Source organism: Adiantum capillus-veneris, chromosome 20, assembly GCF_014529385.1.
Source record: "Adiantum capillus-veneris isolate H3 chromosome 20, ASM1452938v2, whole genome shotgun sequence".
NCBI lineage: Eukaryota > Viridiplantae > Streptophyta > Polypodiopsida > Polypodiales > Pteridaceae > Adiantum > Adiantum capillus-veneris.
In genome coordinates, this window is record NC_140950.1 from 144,375,776 (window position 1) to 144,397,106 (window position 21,331).

The 21,331-nt window shown below is 45.5% G+C and overlaps 1 protein-coding gene across 1 annotated transcript in view; it reads left to right on the forward strand.

Moving 5' to 3' along the window:
• LOC147433354 (uncharacterized) overlaps window positions 1-21,331 on the forward strand; it is a 45,365-nt gene that overhangs the window by 10,953 nt on the left and 13,081 nt on the right. The gene's annotated exons all lie outside the window — the stretch shown is intronic.

A 21,331-nucleotide genomic window follows, 5' to 3' on the forward strand; every position in this document is an offset into this window, starting at 1 on the left:
TTTCTTTCGAGAGCTGTTCGAAGACTTCATAACTTGGTTGACCTGTTGCTCCACGGGCTGTCAAACTCATCCTGCGAGTACAATTGTCGCTTGTCTGCACTTTGCTTGGATTTTTGCTTCATGGCCGACTTGAGACATGAGCGAATGGCCGCCTGTCTGGCGCCTGCCGTCCCGAATGAATTTCGTCAAGTGGATGAATTTCGTCCTGAATGAACGCGCTACCATCAAGAACGGCGGAATGGGCATCCGAAACAGTCAACTAAAAGGTCAAATGTTTTTTAACTAGCCATATGGGGGGTTGTTTGGAGGCAGATTTGGGCTATTTTGGGGACAGGTTTGGGGCTATTTGGGGCTGTTTGGGGGCTCGTCTCACCTTCTCCTCAAGCTCTCAACTCTCTCTCTACTGAGCTATTCTCCTTGCTAAAGCTTTCGGCTTGGACATGGAGCTCTAGCTAGCACACTACCCTCAAGGAACAATTGTGGCTTCTACCCCTTCTTCTCAAGCTTCATCCCTCCCTCTCGTGTCTCAAGCTCCATCCCCCCCCCCCCCCCCCCCCCCCCCCCCCCCTCTCTCTCTCTCTCGTCAAATTTCATTCCTCTCTCTCAAGCTCCGTCATCATAAAACATGCCTAAATGTGGCTCTAATTAGAGTGGTTGAATTCAAAAGCTTGACTTCTAGTTTTCGACTAACATATGAGCTTATACTACATATAACATATATATAGTTTCTATAATCTACCTTTCCGGCCCTCATTCTCGTTCCCATTTAGTTGGAACAACTTATAGGGTACCCTTCCGATGGGGCCCTTGGGGACACATATACTTAATAAAAAAAGAGATCGTGAAGGGATGCTGACGTGGTAGCGCAGTACGGACAACCCGTGAATGACGCTGAGCGTTGACGTGGCAACGTACAGATTTTTCGTGAATTACACTCGTTGTTGGGCAGCACTAGCTTTTGGGCTTGGACGCTTTTAGAACTAGCTTTTCATGTACTGCTTTTGGGAAGACCATGTGCCTTTAAGTACGTAACCGGGGCTCTCTTCTCTCAGATTTTCCTGGGAGCATTGAGTAGAGAGGACCCTGCAAATTTGTACTTTGCTCAATCATTAATATAAAAATAAATACCAAAAGGGGCGCCTGACTTTGGGGCCAATACCTCTGGGCACAGAACTACGCCGGGCCGTGTTGCGTCTCTCTCTCTATTAAAGTTCAGTGATTTTGAAGTTTTTGTTCGTGTGTTGAGATTGATTTCACGCTTGGAGTGTCCAAGCCTATAACAGTGGTATCAGAGCTCAGAAAGATTCTTATTTTACGAAAGATACGGTTCTTTTTGCAGCACACGTAGGTTTATGTGAAAGAATCTCTGTGTCTCGACCCCAAACTTATTAGCCACTTGGGGCCAATACCTTTGGGCACAGAACTACGCCGGGCCGTGTTGCGTCTCTCTCTCTATTAAAGTTCAGTGATTTTGAAGTTTTTGTTCGTGTGTTGCGATTGATTTCACGCTTGGAGTGTCCAAGCTTATAGCAGTGTTATCAGAGCTCAGAAAGATTCTTCTTCTACGGAGGATCCGGTTCTTTTTGCAGCACACGTAGGTTTATGTGAAAGAATCTCTGTGTCTCGACCCCAGACTTATTAGCCACTCCCACCCTTCGTCCATCGTGCACTCCCGTCTTCATCGCTCTATCTTAAAGGGACTAAGCCATAAAGAATCCCATATTACACATGGGTTCTAGTGGAGAATCTGACAAAGATAACACCTCTGAGTGTGAAGGCAAGGAAAATCTGGTGCGGGAACTCAAGAAAAGAAAGAAGATTTGGGCAAATTTTTGGCGCAGGAGTTTGCCAGAGCAAGGTACTGTTGGGGTATAGGCGCCTGTGCCTTGTCCGGCCGCCTAGAGTCTGGGCGCCCACTTGTATACCTTATACATAGCATAAGTGTATAGGGGGTTGCTCACTCTTTGAGTCTCCCCACCCATATCTGTGTCGTGTGTCTCCTTCTCTTTCTCACTCTCCGTCTGTGGTGCTCTCCGATCCCCTTCAATTGGTATCAGAGCGACATGTGTGAGAGCGTAGATGGATGGCTTCGCGATGAACTCATCGGCTATGGCAGAGAGGTCATAGATCTGAGCAAAGAAATAGAGGAGGCTTGTGGACAACCATACAGAGGCTTGCAGGAGAGCTCTCAGGAGCTTCCTAGTGCTCACAGATCAGTCCACAGTTCCTCTACAGATCAGCCCACTGTGTATAGCATTTTCCCTCTTCTCAGCAAGCTTTGCAACGGCTACATCGGCGACAGATTGTAGCTTGGAGCTTCCATAGACATGGAAGGATTGTGAGATTGATACATTCAGCTCACGCATCGAGGTGGGAAGTGAGTTTGAGCCTTTCTATGAGCTCAAAGAAGCACAGAAGAAAGTCGTTCAGTTTTTGGTAGTTTAACCGCAGTCTACTGTTTTGCTCATAACTTGAGCTACAAAGCTCCGATTCCAAAACTTTTTGGTTCAAAACGGAGTTGGCTTCAAGCTCTACGACTTTGTAGAAGGAATCGTTTTCTGATTCGGAGTGCAGGTGGGTCTGAAATTAAAAACACAGAGACTGTTTTTCAGGACAGTTTTGTGCTTTGTTGTTTTCTTTGCTGCAGACAGCTTACCCGCGCACACTGCAGGTAGCAGGTACATGTGAGGTGTTACAAGATCGGGTTTGACTCCCAGGTACAGGTTGAGTCTAGTACTCCCACAGGTGTTGCCAATTGCAGTTGAGTGGTTCTTTTGCAGTGTTGTGGCTTGCATACATGGTCTTTGAGCGGGTAATGCTCTATGTATGCTTATGTGGTGAGCAGTAGATCTTGTGAGCAAGTGCAGAGGTTGGTTGTGGATGACATGTATGGTCACCTGTGGTACTCTTTGTGAGCATTTGTTGGACACAGGTTTGCAGATCTTATGCATGTATGTTGAGTGTAGTTTGATGCGCATTGATTGCTCATTGTATTGAGCTTGCAGGACAATGGTTATTTTGTGTTGATAGCCATTGTGCGTCGAAACTTTGGCAAAATTCTCCCAGGAGTTTTATGCGCATCATTTATGTGATCTAGGTAGAGATTGCGGGTTGCACTCAGCATTTGCGTGCGGTGTTCTCTGCAGGTGGGAGATTTGTGCATGTGTATGCATCGATACTGCACAGTGTGGGCTTGGTGATTAGCTCACGGTTTGACAGGCGTACAGTTATCTTGGCACACTCACAGGAGTGAATATTGTGATGTATGCTTGTGTGGCTACGAGCTAGGTAGCTGGATTCGAGCACTAATGGCTTGAGGTTTTTCAGCAGGTTTCAGCTACAGGTTTACAAGTTTACAGGCAGGTTTGAGGGCTTATTTGGGCGCTGAATTTTCAGCCATTGTTTCCTCTTTGGAGGTGTCCATGTATGGCTCAATTGTAGGCTGATCTGGGACATGTTTGTGACTTGTTTATGCAGCTGTTTAAGAGCTGAATTTTGGGACTGTTTTGGGGCTGATTTGCAGCCATATTTTATAGCCATACAGGAGCTTGGTTTACTCTACAGGAGCCTCTTACACTTGGCATTTGGGATTTGCATCATTGCCATTTGTGGAGCACAGTGTGTTTACACTACTGCGAGAGATTTTATGCGTGGATTCGCATGAGCATTGTAGGTGCTGGTGAGCTCTTTTTTTGAGAGCATTTTCTCGTTGCAGGTTGCTTCTTTTGGATCAGTTGAGTGCATTTCATTGTTACCGCACCTAGAGTAGAGTTACAGCTCTTGGTTATTTTTGACATTCACTTATAGTAGTCAATATGTGTGAGACTTTCGAGTCTAGGACAATGACTCATGAGAGACGGCGTTCTCGTTCGTGTCGACACTTGAGATGTTGGCATTGTGGTCACACAGGGCACATTAAACGGCGATGCTTTCGTCGTATGAGATAGCACAGGAGACAGGCTAGTCTCAAGGATGCAGTAGATGCTATAGGCTCCGTTGACTTGACAGTTGCAGGATCAGATATAGAGTTTGAGTATCCTAGTGACAGTGAGGTCACATTTGCTTCCTGTATTCCTCCTGATTTTTTGACGTCTGAGGATAGTGCACTTCTTTTGCAGTGGGTGCTAGACAGGGACGCTACTTTTCATGTCACTCCGTATCGTGACTGGTCCAGTAGCTATTCTAGCAGAGTGCATGGTAGTGTGCGATTGGCAGATGGGTCACTGCATGAGATTGCTCGTTCAGGAGATGTGAGACTGTCATTATCGAGCGGTGCATCGTACATGCTCAGAGATGTGCGTCATGTGCCAGATTTGACGATGAGTTTGATCTCCGTTGGTCAACTCAGGGATAGTGGATGTCGGGTATCACTGCTTGAGTGATCTTTTGCGTTGCATTTGGGTTCGCTAGTGATTGCGAGAGGTGCTAGAGTTGGCACATGGTACCCATTGTACGTAGTACTAGTGCGAGATGGTCGAGTCTCAATCTTGTTACAGCTATGCAGAGAGCGAGAGACCCGGACAGTCTCTTTTGCTCATGGGTTGCAGGGTGCTTTGCATGGAGTGCAGAGTAGTGAGCTCGTTGTTCACAAAGTTGGGGCACGACTTGAGCAGTCACACAGAGAGGTGACAGAGTCAGACATGCATGCTTTGCTAGTGACTGAGCAAAGCAGAGAGTCAGTTGTGCGAGATACTTCTATGCAAGATAGACAGGTAGAGCGGTCTTGCTCTAGTGAGTCACGACAGGAGGAAGTTGTGCAAGAGTCTATGCGTAAGGAGTTAGAGCATGAGAGCTCTAGTGAGTCACAGCAGATTGAGTGGTCATGTTTGCAGTGGATGATTGCAGAGGAGGCTGAGACGTCAGCGATTATGCAATCATTCCTTTCTATGCGTGACAGTGAGCATGGGGATATAGTTGTGCAGGATATGTCTTCCAGCAGACACCTAGAGCAGCTGGTTTGCTCTGAGGTTGCACGACAGGTTGATGCGTCTTTTGCGGATAGTCAGGAGATGCATGTGGTTTACACGCCTTGTCAGTCAGAGATGCCTATTGCCAGGAATATATATGTTGATGCATGCTCCGTAGAGCTAGCAGGACCTGCTAGTATTGCATCGGCATTCGGTGGTCTCATGTATGAAATGTTGATCTTGAGACCGGATATCGTAGCTGCAGTGGGAGCATTTGCAGTTGGGGTTGTCAGTCGTTTGTTGACTGATGATGGCATAGTGCACGAGGGAGATACGCAGGTATTACATACATACTTGCAGTTTGTGTGCGGTACGTCTGGTGGTGTATGGACTTACACGGGAGCAAGACAGCCGGATGCACACGATCACAGCCAGCCAGTGGGCATCGGTTGAGAGCGGTTTTCTCTCGCCTTTTGTAGTCTTTAGACTAGGTTCTCTTGCTTAAAGGCACAATCGCCTTTAAGTGGGAGGTTGTTGGGGTATAGGCACCTGTGCCTTGCCCGGCCGCCCAGAGTCTGGGCGCCCACTGACTTGTATACCTTATACATAGCATAAGTGTATAGGGGGCTGCTCACTCTTTGAGTCTCCCCACCCATATCTGTGTGTCGTGTGTCTCCTTCTCTCTCTCACTCTCCGTCTGTGGTGCTCTCCGATCCCCTTCAGGTACAAGTGTCAACTGCAAGTTGACACGTGTGTGAAAAGATTGATCAAGCTACTCCAGAGACCCGAGATTTGCGAAACACCTAAAGAAAATTACCCGATTGATGAGATTCACTTGAGATGGCGTGAGACCATTGATTCTCCTCTCAGGTCGGGAGGAAAGCTGAAAGGACAGACGAGTGCAGAAAAGCGGAAGCTGTACTCACAAGAAGAGCGGGATAGAGCTGTTAACCAAAAGATGAGTTAAATACTAAAAAACATGAAGCACTCTCGAAAGAAGAAGAAATCGGCGGATTTCCCCGGTTATTTGGGCCGGAAGTCAAGTTTTGAGGTGGCAAGTAGATCCAAGAAGCGTACTTGTTTCGAGGATGACTCAGATTTTTCTTCTTCAGAGAGTTTTGACAATTTGTGGTCCTTTAGTTCCACAGAGGATGAGAAAAGGCGGAAGAAGTAGAGAAAAAGTAGATTTGTGAAAAAGTCTAGAAGGCATGGAAGGCCATCTAGTTTCAGAGGAGGAGAGCTCGTCCTCTTTTGACAGTGACCAGAGGAGCAAGAAGACCAAGGAGTTCAAGAAAGGGGGTCAAGCCATCAGGTTTGAGACGTTTTCAAGCTACCGGGACACCCATCAAGCCCTTGATTTTGTACAACAGTTTGACGTCGCCCTCTCTGGAGGACGGTTCACAAAACACTCCAAGGTGCGAAGGGCGGCATCTTACGTCTACTCTGTTGCTACGCAGAGAAGCACCTGCTACGTGGTTAAAATTCAAGAAAACTTTCAGGCCAACTTGGAGATTTGATGAATATGAAAGAGATGTCATCACGGCTTGGCATCACTTGAGAATGACTAAGAAAGATACATTGGATGACTACTGCCAGAGGTTTTGGGATACTTATTTGCCAGTATCTTCGTTTCGGAAGATTACTTTGAGAAACCAGATTGAGTTGTGTTCCTGGGGATTACCAATAGAGATTCGAGATTATTGTCTACACCAGAAGTCTGATTCTATTCAGAGACATATGGGACATGCTAAGCAACGATTTGGAATGCATGCCGGTTCATTGACTTATCCTACGACACGATAGTATCCACCTTAATAGGGCAAGAGTCTGCTAGTGAAGAGAATGAATTAGGGGAGACAGGTGATAGCTCATCACAGGATTTTGGAAAATCAGATGGTAGCACATCTGAGGGTTCCGACGAACTAGGGGAACCAGATGCAAGTTCATCAGAGGATTTCGGAGAAGAAAGGGGATCATATGATAGTGCGTCTCAGGGTTTCGATGATTGGGACTGACATGCCGATGGACAGGGAAGGCTAACTACTGGGCTCAAGAAAAGGGAATCAGCTGGTAGATTAGAGAATTCCCCAGATCCAGGTGAGGTGCGAGTGGACAGGGAGTCTGAAGAGCAACCTGAAGTGGAAGAGACCGAGGAGATTCTCGAACAGACACTGGCTCACATGGAAAGAAAAGAGAAAGGTAACTGAACGGCGGTTCTTAGTCAAGAACTATCCGGCATTGGATGTGAAGTGGATGGAGGAGGAGGACCTAGCAGATACTCCTCAGATTTGGAACTTTACCTTGACGCTTTTGGTCTAGCTTCGACTATTCCAAGAGTTCTCTGAGATCAACGGGTTGAATCTGGTGCAGGTGGGACTGCACAAGAGGGGAGTCACTTCGCTCCTTTGTCACAAGCTACCCAAGTCATTGAGAAAAGTACTTCGAAATGGGAATTCCGGAAATGAATCTCATTTAAGTGTGCTCTGTCATGTGAGTCGAGTTTGAGTGCATGTTTGAAAGACAAAATGAGTGCAACATTTCGGTCTTCTAATTCCGGATGAGATGGACATGATAACAATAAAGAATAGTCAATTCGGAAATCAGTGAGATCTAGGATAGATCTAGATGCAATCGCTAAACACGTTGCCGATAGATCATGATGCGATATCTCGATGGACTTTATGTGATTTGATTTGAATGTTTAGTGACTGTCGTCTTTGTGCAAGTGCTCCATTTGTGTCGTCTAGTGCGTCGGTACTAGAGTCAGTGTCTACTGAACTAGTTTCTGGCTTATGTTTGATTTTGTAGGCGTAATCGAGGGCGATTACAATTCTTTCAAGAGGGGGGTATGTCAGCATGTCCACCCGGAAACTGAAAAGATTATAAGTTGTTCCAACTTATAGGGCACCTGTCCGATGGGACACAGACTTAATAAAAAAAGAGAGATTGCGAAGGGATGTTGACGTGGCAGCGTTGTACTGACAACTCGTGAATCGCGCTGACGGTTGACGTGGCAACATCTGGATTTTCCGTGAATTACGTTCGCTACTAGGCAGCACTAGCTTTTGGGCCTGGACGCTTTTAGAACTAGCTTTTCATGTACTGCTTTTGGGAAGGCCATGGGCTTGCAAATATGTGGGGTCTCTCTCCTCTCAGATTTGCCTCGGAGCATTGAGCAAAGAGGACCCTCAAAATTTGTACTTTGCTCAACTATTAATATAAAAATAAATACCGAAAGGGGCGTCAGACTTTGGGGCCAATACCTCTGGGCAGGGAACTACGCCGGGCCGTATCGCGTCTCTCTCTATATTAAAGTTTAGTGATTTTGAAATTTCCGTTCATGTGTTGCAATTGATTTCACGCTTGGACTGTCCAAGCCTGTAACATCCTCCCTCCCGTTCCCGTCCCATTCCCCGTTCCCGTTCCGGGTAACTTTATCAGCAACAATGTCAGAAACTGCTGATGTGTCAAGCCACTTAAGAATGGAGCCAACGTACACATCCCGGCCAAGGGGCCTAAACCCTAGCAGAAGGAATAGAAAAAGTAGAAGTAGCAAATAATTTTTACCAACTTGCAAAGTCTTGCCGAGTGGCCTATTTCTAAAGAGAAGTTTCCGCCAACTTATGGGACCTCCTCTGATGGGGTCTAAGTGGCCTAAAGACATTAAAATAAAGCAGGATGACACGCACACACGATCTCTTGCATAGAAGCTGATGACGTGGTAGCTGTACGGAACCCTCGCAACTTGCGTTGACATGCTGACGTGGAAAACAATACGGAATTCCGTGTTTTACGCCGCATGTGCTGACGTGGCAGCTGTACGGATTTCCACAATTGGCGTCGGGTGCTTTTGGACACTTGCTTTTGGACCAGAAGCTTTCGAGCTTGATTGCTTTTAGAGGCCAAGGGCCTTTAATATGACCCATGGACTCTCACTATGGGAGTCTACCGGCAGGGGATGCAGAGCAGACCCATGGGAGTTGTATTGAGTTCAAGCAATATAAAGAAATTCCCAAAGAGGCGCCAAGGTTTGGGGCAATGCTCTCTCCGGGTAGAACTTCGTCACTCCTCATCTCGTGTGTTGTGCACTCTCTATCTCTTTCGATTCAGTTGTTATTTGAAGTGCTTAAAGTATTTCAATCTGTACTTTTCCGTTGGCACGTGGTGCCCGTCCCTGTGATAAACACTCGTGAAGGAAAACTGGAAACAACTTAAGAAAATTGAAAAATAGAGAGAGTGACGACATGGCACGACGGAGTTCTGCGCCCAAACACAGGCCCCAAAGACTGGCGCCCCTTCTTGGTATTTCTTTATTATTATGCTTCAGAAAGTACAAGGTTCGGGGGTCCTCTCTCTCTGGCGTTGCTCCCACGAGAAACTGCAGTCAGAAATGAGACCCTGTCAAAAGTAGTTACATGAAAAGCTTTACTTCTAAAAGCATTTGACCCAAAAGCTAAGCGTCCAATGGGTTGCTCGTAAAACACGCCGCATGTTACAGACTTGGGCACCCCAAGTCGGGAATCTGTCACGACATACGAGAGAATCACTTATAACACTTCACAACTTTAAAATTTGAGTCAACACTACGCAGCGTAGTTCCGGGCTTAGAGGTATTGGCCCCAAAATCTGGCGCCCCTTTCGGCATTTATTTTTATATTAATGCTCGAGCAAAGTACAACACGCAAAGGAAACCTCTACTCTCAGACTTTGCATCGAGATGCTCTGAAGAGTGAGGCCCCTAAGGGTCCTTTTATTCTTACAAGGGATGCCCCAAAAGCTTAAACTCAAAAACAAACTGTCCCAAAAGCAGTTGAGTCCCAAAAGCATCTAGTCCCAAAAATTGCCAAAAAGCAGCCAGCGCAATTCGCAAAAATCTGTACAGCAGCACGCTAGGGCTTTTTGCGCAGAATCTGTTTGGTAGTTACGTCAGCATGTCAGCGCATATTGCGGGATTTCCGTACAGCCTCTGCCACGTCATCTGTATGCTGTCCGGGTGGTCATACCACGTCATCAGTTTGTGACATACCCCCCTCTTGAAAGAATTGTAATCGCCCTCGATTACGCCTGCAAAATCAGACATAAGCCATAAACCAGTTCAGTAGACACTGACTCTAAGTACCGATGCACTAGATGACACAAATCCATCACTTAAACAAAGACGACAGTCACATCACATCACATTCAAGACATATCACATAGAATCCATTCCTATCTAGGACCATGATTCCTGGCAACGTATTTAGCAATCGCATCTAGATCCGCACCGGACCTCATTGATGTCTGATTAACTAATCATATATTGCGATCATGTCCATAGATTTCTTGAGACCAAAATGCTCCAATCATTTTGTCGATCATTCCATGCACTCAAACACGGTCATGTGTGAGTAATCATTTCCGGGAATTCCAGTTCATCAATGAGACACTAAGTTCATATTGAGCAGAGTGTTTCAATCATTTAGTCCTGGTCATCTTTTTACTGTGTGGCCATCTCATCCCTCGGGAACTCTTGATGTGCTCACCATAGTTTCATTCAATCATTCATCATCATGATTCAAAATTCATGATTCTTATCGTATCAGGTTCATTCTAGAGCTGTCATTGCTTCAAATTCGTCATCCATTATCCCGATTTCACCTGTTATTCGCACACATCTAGCAAGTTCTTCCAGAGAACATTAATCTCATACATAAATCAGAATCATCTTTGGAAATTCCTATTTCAAAGTTCTTCTTTCACACACTTAGTTCATACTAAACCCAGTGTTTCAATCATCTAGTCATCTCATCCATCGAGAAGTCTTGATGCACCTAGATCCCTGTGTAGCCATCTCATCCCGCAGGAACTCTTGATGCGCTCACCACAGTATCCGGTCATCTCATTCATATGGGAATCTTGATGTACTACAATCTTATTTCATCACTCATCATTCCTCATGCCATTATTATTCAAATTTTAACACAAAATTCATCATTTTTATCTTGAATCGATGGATTCATTCCTGAGCTGCCGTTGCTTCCTATTGCTTTTAGATGCAAATTCCTTGCCATGTCATCCTCGATGTCACGTGACACATCCAACCCCATGTGTCCGTGGACAAGCTACAACATGATCAGGGTTCAGTTCCAGTCAAGTCAGTCTAGAATAGGAAGTGATTTGACACTTTTGTGAGTCTGTTCGCAGACCGTGCATGCCCAGACACTTAGTGGAGATGCATATCCTTTGGTTGCACGCAGCATGATCATAAGCATTCTCATTAGAATCCATCAGAATCCTTTAGGGGAATTTTCCAATGCATTTAGCCTATTTTCCCTATTTTTGACATTTTTCACTTATTATTTTTAAGTGACTTTTGTTGGAAAGTAGGTAGGGCAAATTGAGTAAGTTTGTATATAAGCAAACCTAGACTAGCACTAATTGGCAGAAGAGGCAGCAGGAGCACTTGCGCAACAGACAACTTCTCAGTAGAACCCCAAGCCCTAGCGTTTTTGCTCCACAGCAACCACCTAGCGTTTTTGGACCAGATCAGCCAGCGTTTTTGCTTCTGCAGATCCCTGGCGACAGAAGACTCAACAAGAGACCTAGCGTTTTGCAGTTGCAGGCCATCCGGCGATATCAGAACCATTTTCAGCCCTAGCGTTTTTGATTTGCAGATCAACCCCATCGTTTTGCAGATTTACCGCGACGGAACATCAAGAACCACCAGCCTTTTCAGTTTTCAACCTTTAGACACCGCAGATCAAGTCCCGAACCTCGCAGATCTCACCTTCCCGCAGCAGTTCCTCGCCGCACGGTCAGTTTCCGCAAGGTTTACAGTTTCAGCCCGGAAAACGCAGATTTCCGCATCTGCATTTTCAGCGCGTCGTCGTCGCATTGTCACCATCGACATCGTCACCGACGTAGAGTCAGAATTCAGCAAATAAAGATTTGCAGATTTCAGCCCTTAGCAGTTTCAGATTTCAGCCCGTCTTGTCGTCGTCCTCATCGTCGTCGACATCTCGGCAAGTCCAAGCATTGTAGAGATTTGTGCAATCATAAGTAGACCGCTCTCGCTATAGAGAGTGGGGCCTTTGGAGGAGGGTTTTTCAACGTCTCCGGTGTTGTATTCTCTTCTCTCTCTATTTCTCGCTCTCATGCACTTCCATTGACAATGTTCATCCAGTTTGTTTGTGTCCACTGCACTCTCTTACTAAAGGAACGGAAGGCTCTCCCTTCCGTAAGGAAAAGGAACCTTGAGCACAGTTCGGAGCACTCATCTTGAGCAAAGTTCAAACATTCATTCCGCTGCACCTTACGCTCGATTTCACCTGCAAAACAGGCAAACTTTCAAGCAAATGGTTCACCTCGTTGCAAAAGAGTCGATGTCCAGCTCCATGCTTCCAAATGCTTTGATATCTCGCTCCTAGTAGTTATCTACACATAGATAACAAGAGCTTCCAAAAACATTAATTACACACATACTGAAATTTTCTGTTGGAAATACGATCTGTTCATGTCAATGCGTAGAGCTTGTTGAGAGGATCAACTTTGCCTTCTGTCGTATATCCAAATTCTCAACCGTTGAAGAGATTTTTTAAAGGTCTTCCGGCAAACTTCCTTGCCGAAAATTTGTTCTATTCTTCATTTTGTTCTTCAATTCCGAATTCCGGCGTATTTCAACTTTTCTGTGTGCCCAAAGAGAGATGTTATCTTTGTCAGATTCTTCATGAAACCCCATGTGTACTCTTGGGTTTTTGATGGCTTATGCATTGTAAGACAGAGCGATGAAGATGGGAGTGGTGGCTAATAAGTTCGGGGTCGGGACACTAAGATCTTCAATAACAATTTTCAAAGTGCCCAAGTGCCCTGTCTGCTCTTTGATAAGGACCGATATGCTTTGCGAAAAGCACACGCCTGATGCTCTAATACCATTGTTACAGACACGGGAACTCCAAGTCAGGAATCTGGCACAACACATGAGAGAATGACTTAAAACACTTCACAACTTTAAAATTTAAGTCGACACGGCCCGGCGTAGTTCCGTGCCCAGAGGTATTAGCCCCAAAATCTGGCGCCCCTTTCGGTATTTATTTTTGTATTAATAATAATGCTGGAGCAAAGTACAACACCCGAAGGAAACCTTTGCTCTTAGAATCTGTGTCCAGATGCTTTGAAGAGGCTCCTTAGGGTATTTTATTCTTACAAGGGATGCCCCAAAAGCAGAGCCCCAAAAGCTTAAACTCAAAAACAAACTGTCCCAAAAGCAATTAAACTCAAAAGCGATTTGTCTCAAAAGCATCTGGTCCCCAAAACTGGCAAAAAGCAACAAGTACAATTTGCGGAAATCCGTATAGCAGCATGTCAGCGCTTTTTGCGGAGAATCCGTATGGTAGTTACGTGAGCATGTTAGCGCATATTGTGGGATTTCCGTACAGCCTCTGCCACGTCATCTGTATGTTGCCCGGGTGGTCATACCACGTCATCAGTTTGTGACACCGCAAATCGTGGAAATCCGTACAACTGCCACGTCATTTCCGCAATCGTAGGCCAGTCCGTACGCTACTGCCACGTGGTCACTTTTTACGCAAATTGGGTCCTAGCTTTATATTTAAGGGTTTTAAAATTTAGGCCCCTCGGCTCCGTTCCATAAGTTGGGCAGGCTCTTCTGTTCCTTATTCCGAATCCTCGAGAACCCAGGGTTGCATCTCTGCAACTCTTATCCGACTCTGCCCAGAATCCTCTTCTTGCAGAATAACTTTGCTTTCCTTGGACGCGAAGTCCTTCCTTGGGGATCTCAAGTTCCGGATTCCAACTCAAGAGTCTACTACTCTTAGATCCGTGGATCTACTCCCAGTCTCAAGGTGCGAAACAGTTGGGCTGATCTGGCTCTAGTTCCTCAGAACGCTTTCTCCTGCAGAGGCTTATGCCTTCCTTTGCTCCTACTCCCTCACGAAGAGGAAGTGTAGGTGTAAACAAACATTCAGAGATCATATGATGAAAAAAACGTTACCTTTGAGGTCTCGATGCTCGAAACGCATTTCGGTTCTCGAAAAGCTCTCGTAAATCAGCCACGTCTATGACGTTTATGGGCTGAAAACAGAGAAAAACAGCAGCTTGTCGCGATGGAACTCGCGCACTGGGCCTTGACGACATCTGGTACGCTCGGGGCAGCCATGGGCTTCTCGACGACATCGACTTCATGGCTGAAAATCTGCAGCAGCCTCTTCTTGCTAGCGCTGGCTTTTTCCAGGGTCTGGGAGTGAGAGAGGCTGTTTTTATTGCACGTGGTAGTCGACAAGAATAGGGGTGATCTCTTTCGGCCAGAACAGGGAAGGGTGGGAGTGCCTAGGGCAAAAAAAGAGGGATCAGTGCTACTTGTGCTGAACATGGGGAGAAAGAGGGTGCGCCCTGGATTTCGCTGCCTTTTTTAGCAGATGGCTGCCCACTTATGAAGTGGGCGGCCGATCACTTTTAAAAATGATTTGAACCTGTTTAAAACTCAGTAAAACCTTATTAGCTGAAAACAATGCTTGCACCATACTTCTTAGGCATCCCTGGATACTTCTTAGAAAGCAACTGTATTTTCTCAAGGTTTCCTTTGAACCCATCTTCATTACTATCGGATAACAGATCAATTATTGACCTTTCGGATGGTTTAGCAAACCCATAGAACAATGTTCCAACTAGATCCTACTCCCATAAGGACTCGAGAGTGATCGTCCTGGTTAAACATATGCATACTTTGTGCGAAAAAAAAACGCACTTCATGATTTCCTCAAAGATGTAACTTTGATCAGAGACCTGTCCTCTCACTTAAGGTTTCAGGGTCTTCGGTTCAAAATCTTAGGAGTTAGTTTGAATTCCCTTACTCCAAAGCTTTCTCTGGATAGCAACATATTCTTAGAGGAGAATAAAAAAATTGTTGTTTCCGTGTGCAATGGTTCCCATCCCACTGTGGGGATTAGATGCTTCGTACACTAATGTGTATACTTTTAGCCTGCATGGCTGACTCCACCATCTGCTTCAAAGTATCTTGCGGATGCGTTTGCAAAGTTCGGGTAAAAGTCCTTCGTAAAACTTCTTCATCATTTCTTCCTCAGAGAGGTTCAAGAATGGAGCCACCTTGAAAAGAGTGAAGGGGTACGTGTCCACGTAATTTGTGACTCACTCGTACTCCTATTGGGCAAATCGATCCCAATCTTCTCCGATACCTTCCTCAAGGTGTAGAGGTAAAAAAATTTTGTCGGAAAATTCAGCCTTGAATTGAATCCAAGTCTTGTTTTGAATTCCTTGCAGAGCTTTGTTCTTAAGGTGTTTGGTCACATGTCTCATCTTCGACTCTTCTGAGAAACTGCCGTTTGCAAAGGCAACTTCAAATTGTCGAATGAAAGCGGTAGCTTTCAGAACCTCTTCCCTTCTGTCGAAAGTATCAAACTTGACCGGAGTGTTTTGAGGTCTTGAGACCTTCTTCATATCCTTCCGAAATGATGGGATTTCTTGGCTATGGTTCTCGATTGATGTTCATGGATATTTTCAGGGTTCTAAAGTATTTTGAGCATTCCGCTCCTTGGATAGGTTCTTGGGCATCATGCTCTTGTCGCCTTCTCAGAGAATGCCAAGTGTCACAAAATGTTGACGTGGCATGACCACCCGCGGGAAGGCGTGATGACATGGCAAAGATTGTACGGACTGCTATACAGACTGCCCGTGAAACGCGTTGACAAGCTGACTGTATGGATTGTCCGCATATCGCATTGACAGGTTGTTGAGGTGGCAGTACGGACTTCCGCATAACGCGCTGGCAAGCTGCTGACGTGTCAAATTGTATGGAATTCCGCAAATTGCACTGATGCTTTTTGGGGGCAGCTTTTTGGACCAGATGCTTTTGCAATAGTTTGTTTTTGAGTTTAAGCTTTTGAGGTTCTGCTATTGGCATCACTTGTAAGAATAAGCAAAAGGACCGTTAGGGGCCTCACTCTTCAGAGCATCTAGACTCAAAAGTCTGAGAGCAGAGGAGGACCCCTCAAGCATTAACATAATAAAAAAATACCGAAAGAGGCGCCAAGTTTTGGGGCCAATACCTCTGGACACAGAACTACGTCTGGCCATGTTGACTCAATTTTAAAGTGTGATAAAGTTGTGACATATTGATTCTCTCGTGTGTCATGTTGAATTCTCTGCTTGGGGTGCCCAAGCCTATGACAATGGTATTAGAGCATTGCCGATTTTTCTTCTATCGAGAAATCCGATCCTCTTACCACGACATACATGGATTCAAACGACGAATCCCGCAAGAATGAGACGAACCCTCTTGACACTTCTGAAATGGGAGGCGATACGGAAAATTCGAATGGATTAGCATATCACGGATACGAGCCACCTTGGCCTACATAGTATCAGCTTATGGAGCAAGTTGATGAATGCGCAAAGCAGATGCTCAAGTTTGCAAAGGATCCACAATATGCAAATTTTTTGACCCGACACCCAATTGACGAGGTGCATACGCATTGGCAACAATCCATTGATACATCAATCAAGTCAGCCCTCAAGCAACCTCCTGTTCCATGAATGTTTATTGAAGATGAACTGGAGGACGTGGTTGAAAGACGAGTCGACCAACTGCTAGTGGTAAAGAAGAAGGAATTGAAGAAACGTAACAAGGGAATTGACTTCCCTAGTTACTTGGGTCGAAAATCCTCTTTTGAGAATGCAAGAAAACAGAAGAAGCGTGAACGCTTCGAAGGATTGTCCAGTTCGTCCCCATCTTCTTTTGATAGCTCGGACAATTCATCCTCTTCTGACTCGCGTGATGAGGACAGAAAGGGCAGGAAACGACGAAAGGACCATACATTTTCGTTTTATTAAAAAAGAAGCTCTTTTACAGAGCCAACTAGTATGATTTTCTCGAGGACAAGGGAAAAAAGGCCAAGGAATTCAAAGAGGGAGGACAAACAGTAAAGTTTAAGTGCTTTTCAGGGTTCCGAGATGCTCCCAAGGCTTTAGCCTTTATCCAACAATTTGACATAGCATTTTCTAGAGGCCGCTATACAAAGCACTTCAAGATTAGACAGGCAACATCCTTTTTGAAAGGCAATGCACGGACATGTTGGTCCACTCTCTTGTTAAGAAAAGAAGCACCGACAAAGGGGCTGAAATTTAAGAAACTCTTTATTTCTTCATGGCTCACACAAGAATACGAACGAGATGTGATAAAACCGGCCTGTACAACGTGGAGGGCGGTACTACTTCAATTACCTATTAATTTTACACAGAGCATTGAGAAGGGAAGCGAACACAGTTGCGTCCAGCGACTAGAATGTCACTGCGCACACGAGACCGACACCATGTAGGCCCCAAAGATTGGCGCCCCTTTCGGTATTTCTTTATTCAAATTAAGGTAGACGATCCGACCACTTCGCACAAGCTTTCACAAAGCTGTCCAAACCTGGCTAGGGCTGAAAACGCAGGTTTTCGACTGCGTTTTCAGCCTGATTTTGGCAGCATAACGGCGCAAAAACCCCTGTAGGTTAAAAGCACATGTCTAGGATGGATTCCCTCGCTATCTGGAAGCTTTCTGGTGAGCTGTCACAGAAATTCAGCGGGCTGTAATTCCCTGTTTTTTCACTTCCGGGTGCCCAAAAGCATGTACACGCATCCCAAGGCTCTCACGAGGCTCCCCCGGGGTTCCCTTGCAGTTTAGGTACGAAACCCTAAACCTGCAGAAAAACACAGCAGGCTGTAATTCGCTGTTTCGGATCGTTTTTAGCGGAGCGAACACGCCTACGCGTGTCCCAAGGGCTCCCGCACACAATGGGACAGTTCCCTTGTGAATTGGACGAGTTTTCACGCGAGAAAACTCTCCGAACTCGCAATCTTTCGCGATGGAACTGTGCGTACCTGTGGGGGATTAGCAATTAGCTAATCCGGTTCCTGTTCAGAAGGCTCTTGCCTTGGCAAACGCGCATAAACCCCCAGAACTGTACATGTTCATCTGAGTAGCCCAACTAGTGGGGCATTACCATATGTGCCAAAAGGGAGAGAGAGATGCGCGAGAGCAAATCATCGCGCTACATGAGACAGAGGAGAAGGCAAGCTTTCCATTAAAGCTGTAGACTTGCACCCACTACTCACACACACACACACTGTAGCACACTTATGAGTCAAATCAGCCTCCTCTCTCAAATTGGGCGCCCCTTCTTGTTGATGGAAGTGGAAAACTTCACCAGGAGCCGCCATGTGTCCAATTTGCCTCTTTTGAGTGAATTCTCTAGTTCCCACTGACTTATAAAGTTATAAGTGACTTTCCGAGTGGCCCAGACTTCATTTGGCGTGCACAGGCTTCCATACTCATCAAAATTCAGTGCTAACTTGCCCGACCAGTCCCAAACTGACCGAACTAGACTCCCGCTGTGAGAAACCTCTTCGGCCGCAACCGTTTCACACTGGCCATGCAATGTCCACTTGCACCTTTTCAAGGGTTCCGGGGAAAACAAGTAAAAATAAAAATAAATAAAAATACCTAGTACTTATTTACGGAAGGCAACAGGAAAAATACACCTCCTGGTGACACACCCCACCCTTGAAATATTGCAAGCGACCTCGCTTGCATGCCAATAATACATGCGGTATCTCCTGATATCACATATATTCTATGATGGGAATCCATGCTATACATGCTTCCTGAAATGTAGCGTTGGGCGATTAAACAATCCCACCAACCTAGCTACGACACATATATCAATCATAGAAGTCTTCTAGTGTACTCTCAAGCACAAACTTCTCTAGCTAAATTCTGTATGGAAAGAGTAGATACAATTGCTTAACTACTCTCTTGAGCATCATGAACCATGCTCTTGCCTTGCTCCAGAAAAGGCTACATCAAGTCACTGTGGGTTTGATCTGAAAGGCTTCAAGATACAATTGCAATAGCTGAGGTGAATCAACCAATTCAGACTCTTCCATCCATTTGGCATCCAACGATGGATAGTTCCTGAACTTCACCAAATAGCGTCTTGCAACCTTTCCTCTAACCTTTCTTTCTTTATGTGCCAATATCTGTTCAGGAACAAGGATTTCATCCAATTCTTCCACTTCGGGTTGTTCCTCATCAAGCATATTCTCTGGCACATTACCAACAAAGGGTCTTAGAAGGCTGACATGAAAAGCATTATGTATTTTCCAGCCTTCTGGTAGCTTTAACCTGTAAGCTACATCGCTGATCTTTTCTGAAATCTGAAAAGGAAAGGCAAGGAACGCTTGTTTCCTAAGCTCAGTATGCGATATTATGGGGCGGTAGACTTTGGCTTTCACCCGAAATTCTTTACTTTAGACACACACAGAGCACTTTGCAAAAAGAACCTGCGACGGGAATTAACACTTAATCACACACACGGCTCGAAAGCTAGAATGCTCCGAGCAGACGCCGACACCCTGTAGGCCCCAAAGACTGGCGCCCCTTTCGGTATTTCTTTATTCAAATTAAGGTAGACGATCCGACCACTTCGCACAAGCTTTCACAAAGCTGTCCAAACCTGGCGAGGGCTGAAAACGCAGGTTTTCGACCTGATTTTGGCAGCATAACGACGCAAAAACCCCTGTAGGTCAAAAGCACATGTCTAGGACGGATTCCCTCGCTATCTGGAAGCTTTCTGGTGAGTTGTCACAGAAATTCAGCGGGCTGTAATTCCCTGTTTTTTCATTGCTGGGTGCCCAAAAGCCTGTACACGCATCCCAAGGCTCTCACGAGGCTCCCCCGGGGTTCCCTTGCAGTTTAGGTACGAAACCCTAAACCTGCAGAAAAACACAGCAGGCTGTAATTCGCTGTTTCGGATCGTTTTTAGCAGAGCGAACACGCCTACGCGTGTCCCAAGGGCTCCCGCACACAATGGGACAGTTCCCCTGTGAATTGGACGAGTTTTCACGCGAGAAAACTCTCCGAACTCGCAATCTTTCGCGATGGAACTGTGCGTACCTGTGGGAGATTAGCAATTAGCTAATCCGGTTTCTGTTCAGAAGGCTCTTGCCTTGGCAAACGCGCATAAACCCCCAGAACTGTACATGTTCATCTGAGTAGCCCAACTAGTGGGGCATTACCATATGTGCCAAAAGGGAGAGAGAGATGCACGAGAGCAAATCATCGCGCTACATGAGACAGAGGAGAAGGCAAGCTTTCCATTAAAGCTGTAGACCTGCACCCAGGACTCACACACACACACTGTAGCACACTTATGAGTCAAATAAGCCTCCTCTCTCAAATTGGGCGCCCCCTCTTGCTAATGGAAGTGGAAAACTTCACCTTCCACTTCACCAGGAGCCGCCATATGTCCAGTTTGCCCCTTTTGAGTTAATTCTCTAGTTCCCACTGACTTATAAAGTTATAAGTGACTTTCCGAGTGGCCCAGACTTCATTTGGCGCGCACAGGCTTCCATACTCATCAGAATTCAGTGCTAACTGGCCCGACCAGTCCCAGACTGACCGACCCAGACTCCCGTTGTGAGAAACCTATTCGGCCGCAACCGTTTCACACTGGCCATGCAATGTCCACTTGCACCTTTTCAAGGGTTCCGAGGAAAACAAGTAAAAATAAAAATAAATAAAAATACCTAGTACTTATTTACGGAAGGCAACAGGAAAAATACACCTCTTGGTGACACGTGATTACTGACTGGAACCATATTTGGATGGTCAAGGAAGAATCCAAAAAGGAAGAATCTTTGGATTCTGTGAGAGATTTTGGGATGTCCTCCTACCTACTTCATCCTTTAAGAAGATTAGTTTTAAGGAGCAAATTTCATGGTTTTGTTGTGGATGTCATGGATGCTTGAGAGTCAATCATTGCCTGCATCATCGCCTATGTCATCACCTATGTCATCGCTAGAAGGCTTTGGAAGAATCTAGAAGGATCTAGAAGATTCTAGAAGTTCTAAAAGTATCAAGGAGATTCTAGAAGTTTCTAGAAGCTTGGAGAAGATTCCGGAAGAATCTAGAAGTTTCTGGAAAGCTCTAGAAAGTTGAAGAAAGATCTAGAAGGTTCTAGAAGAACTTGAAGGATCAAGAAGTTTCTAGAAGCTTGGAGAAGATTTCGGAAGAATCTAGAAGTTTCTGGAAAGCTCTAGAAAGTTGAAGAAGGATCCAGAAGGTTCTAGAAGAACCAGAAGGATCAAGAAGGTTCTAGAAGATTCTAACCTCCTCAAGAAGAACCTAGAAAGTCCTAACCTCCTCAAGTAACCTCGTCAAGCACTAGTATAAATAGGGGTCTTGGGCCACAAGCCCCTCAGTCTTGCCAACACCAGTTGTGAGGCTCCTATGAGGAAAGCCCTCTTCTAGTTCTTGTCTTATGTTCAAGTCTTGTCCTTGCAATCAAGCCTTGTCTTGTACTCAAGTCATGTAATCAAAGTTTTGTATCTAGCTCTCTTAATAAAGTATTAAATCTTGTAATCAAGAT